Below are 4,481 nucleotides of genomic sequence, written 5' to 3'. Positions count from 1 at the left end.
TACTTTATAGCTATGTAGCTGGCTAATGTGTTAATACCCATTTACACTTCCCACCAGCAGACCTGAGAGTTCTGCATATCTTGTATCCTTACCAACATTTGGAATGGTCAAAATTTTTAATATTTTCCAATCACATGATAGTCAATGGTAGTTTATTTTAGATACGCTGAAACCTCTAAGAAAGGCCAGGAGGGAAGGAGCCATCTACAGAACACATGCTTTGTGACACAGATTGCGTCACATGTTTTCGATCTTACTCAGGGCTCACAGCAATCCTGCACAGCGGGAATTATTATTTTTGTTTTCAAAATGCAGAATCCGAGACTCAGATAGATGAGTAGTTTGCCCACGATGACCTTGCAGGCTGGATGCGGCCTGTGATGTCAGTGTGCGCCTGCCCACCTCTAGACCCCGTGTTGTGTGGTTGCTGTGCTCTCGTATTCCAGAGCCAGTAGAGTCACTCTCTTGCATGACTTTTCAGGAGTGCCAGGCTTAGTAACCCCCTATCAGCGCCAGTCCTATACTGCCAAGTATGAGTACTAATAGCATAAATGAGAAAATGTCTCATCTTTATTTTTTATTGCTGTTGTACTTGTCTTCCAATTTTTTTTCATGATTTGGTATTAGTGTGTATGGCAAAATGATCACCATAATGAGTATAATTACCAATCATCTCCATACATAATTACAAAAACGTTTTTCCTTGTGACAAGGACTTTTAAGATTTACTCAGCAGTTTTCAAAAATACAATACGATATTACTATCGTCACCGCTACAGTATATTCCTTTAACTTATTTATCACTGTAATTTTGTACCTTTCAACCTCCTTAATGCATTTCACGGTACTCCCATTTCCTGATTCTGAAACCGTCAGTCTGTTCTCTTTATCTATGAACTTGGTTTTTGTTTGTTTCTGAAGTTCCACAGATTAAGTGAGATCACATGGTATTTTGTCTTTCTCTGTCTGGCTAATTTCACTTATTTCAGCATAGTGCCCTCAAGGTCAATCCATGTTGTTATAAATGACCAGATTTCATTCTTTTTTATGGGTGAATAACATTCCATATATATACCACAATTTCTTCTCTTCATCCATTAAAATCAAGGTTTGTGGTGTCTCCAGCTTTGTTCTTTATTCTCAAGATGGCTTTGACTATTCAGGGTCTATTATAGTTCTGTGCACATTTTAGGACTATTTGCTCTAGCCCTGTGAAAAATGCCATGGGAATCTTGATAGTAATTGCATCGACTCTGCAGATTGCTTTGAATAGTATGGACATTTTAACAGTATTAATTCTTCCAATTGCTGAGCATGGAATATCTTTCCATTTACTTGTGTCTTCTTCAATTTCTTTCATCAATGAGTTATAGTTTTCACGAGAAGAAACATTTGCCTGAGGAGACAGATCCAACAAACATTGCTAACACTAATGTCAAAGATCTCACTGCTTGTGTTTCCTGCTGCCGCTAAGTCGCTTCAGTCGTGTCCAACTCTGTGCGACCCCATAGACTGCAGCCCATCAGGCTCCCCCGTCCCTGGGATTCTCCAGGCAAGAACACTGGAGTGGGTTGCCATTTCCTTCTCCAATGCATGAAAGTGAAAAGTGAAAGTGAAGTCGCTCAGTCCTGTCGGACTCCCAGCGACCCCATGGACTTCACAGCCTACCAGGCTCCTCTGTCTGTGGGATTCTCCAGGCAAGAGTACTGGAGTGGGGTGCCATTGCCTTGTTTCCTACTAAGCGTTTTATGGTTTCAGGCCTTAATTTAAGTCTTTAGTCCATTTTAAGCTTGTTTTTGTATTATAGATAGTATAAGAAATTGGTCTAGTTTCATTCTTTTACATATGGTTGTCTAGTTTCATAGTACCATTTGTTGAAGAGACTGTTTATTTCTGTGTAAATGTCCTAGATATTTTGATAGGGATTATACTCAATCTGTAGATTGCTTTGGGTAATATAAACATTTTAATATCAGTGTGGAATATCTTTCCATTTATTTGGTCTGTCTTCAATTCCTTTCACCGACGTCTTATAGTTTTTGAGGAGTACAGATCTTTCACCTCCTTGGATAAATGTATTCTTTGGTATTTTATTCTTTTTGAAACAACTGTAAAACATATTTCCTTAATTTTTCTTTCTAATTATTAGTGTATAGAAACACAATGGATTTTTTTCCTACAATGTTATTGAACATTTGCTAGTTCTAAGTGTTTTTTGATGAAGTTATTAGAGTTTTCTATATGTAATACCATGCCACCTGCAAATAGTGACAGTTTTACATCTTCCTTTCCAATGTGCATGTTTTTCCCACCCCCACTTATTCTTGTCTGACTGTTGTGGCTACGTCTTTCAACACTATGTTGAATAAAATTGGTGACAGTGGGCATCCTTGTCTTGTTTCTGACCTTAGAGGAAAAGGTTTCAGCTTTTCACCATTCGGTATGAATGCTAGCTCTGGGCTTGTCATATATCACCTTTATTACATTGAGCTATATTCCCACTATACCAACTTTGTCAATTTTTTTTTCATAAATAGATGTTGAATTTTGTCAAATGCTTATCCTGCATCTATTACAATGCATTGTTTGAATAAATGAATGAGAAGTGGGGAGGTTATAGTTAGATCTCCCTCCTGACTCTTGGGAAGACCTCTGAAGGAGTCAAGGAGCTCTGTCAATTAACTAACAAACATGTAATGAATTGGAATTGTGTGCAAGGCAGTAAGTCCTTCCCACCCTTCTTAGGCTAGTCAGTACCTGCTCTGTAGCTCCTCAGGGATCTGCCAATCACAGGGGCCTGCCTGATCACAGAGGAGCCAGGGGTCCGAGATAAAGAGGAAAGAGAATCCCCAAAAGATCACAACCATGACACACTCGGCTCTCAACTACTCAGGTTGGTCAGTGAGAGGGACTAAATATATGTTTAAAATTGCAAATCTCATTTTCTGGAAAGCAAATTCTATTGAAGCACTCAAATTTTATGTTCTTCTCCAAACACAGCTGAGATTCTGGTGCTATTTTAATTTTTGTCTAAATAATATTTTTTACCAATTACAAAAGTTACAAGTAAATTATAGAAAAATCTGGAGAATATGGAAAAGCCCCCATATCTTCACAATTCCTACAGCAAGGTCTCCTGTTGCTAGTAGGGTTTACATTTTCAGGTTTTGGACCTAGATATAATAGATTGACAGTACTGCTTTGTAATCTTTTTGACTTATAGCTTGTAATCTTGTAATCTTTTAGCTCTTGTTTTCACTTAACAACTTTCTATGTCAAAAAATTAGTTGGCCTCTGGGGGTGAAAGTATATTTGAGGGCTCAGCTGCTGGCTTGCCCAGCTGGCCTGCCGCTCTGCAACCCTTGGTAACCAGACACTCCTGCACATGTTGCTCTTGCCCTGTAAATTCTAGAGATTCAGAACCTAGAACTAGCTAGAATCTAGAACCTGGCTAACCTTCAGGAGGAACTGATAGGTTCAGGATAGCACCAGCTCTGAAGATCTCTTGGGGACCTCTGTGAGGGAAAAAGGAAGATGAAACTGTCTCTTGAAGTTGTCAACTTTAGATAAAGGAATCAAATGATTCTCATACAGGTGCTTTGTTTGATCAGCTTTATTGTGCTCAGTCATGTCCAACTCTTTCTGATTCCATGGACCGTAGCCCACCAGGCACTTCTGTCCACAGAATTTTCCAAGTGAGAATACTGGCGGCTTCCTTGGTGGCTCAGATGGTAAAGATTCTGCCTGCAACGCAGGACACTCAGGATCAGTCCCTGTGTCAGGAAGACCCTGTGGAGAAGGAAATGGCTAACCACTCCAGTATTCTCACCTGGAGAATCCCACGGACAGAGGAGCCTGGCAGGCTACAGTCTTAAGGGTCACAAAGAGTTGGACACCAGACCACCTGACCTGCCTCCTGAGAAATTTGTATGCAGGTCAAGAAGCAACAGTTAGAACTGGACATGGAACAACAGACTGGTTCCAAATAGGAAAAGGAGTACGTCAAGGCTGTATATTGTCACCCCGCTTATTTAACTTATATGCAGAGTACATCATGAGAAACGCTGGACTGGAAGAAGCACAAGCTGGAATCAAGATCGCCAGGAGAAATATCAACAACCTCAGATATGCAGATGACACCACCCTTATGGCAGAAAGTGAAGAGGAACTAAAGAGCCTCTTGATGAAAGTGAAAGTGGAGAGTGAAAAAGTTGGCTTAAAGCTCAACATTCAGAAAACTAAGATCATGGCATCCGGTCCCATCACTTCATGGGAAATAGATGGGGAAACAGTGGAAACGGTGTCAGACTTTATTTTTCTGGGCTCCAAAATCACTGCAGATGGTTATTGCAGCCATGAAATTAAAAGATACTTACTCCTTGGAAAGAAAGTTATGACCAACCTAGATAGCATATTGAAAAGCAGAGACATTACTTTGCCAACAAAGGTCCATCTAGTCAAGGCTATGGTTTTTCCTGTGG

Source organism: Bison bison, unplaced genomic scaffold, assembly GCF_000754665.1.
Source record: "Bison bison bison isolate TAMUID 2011002044 unplaced genomic scaffold, Bison_UMD1.0 scf7180017864136, whole genome shotgun sequence".
Taxonomy (NCBI): domain Eukaryota; kingdom Metazoa; phylum Chordata; class Mammalia; order Artiodactyla; family Bovidae; genus Bison; species Bison bison.
The sequence above is the reverse complement of the archived record's forward strand: the minus strand, read 5'-3'. Positions refer to the sequence as shown.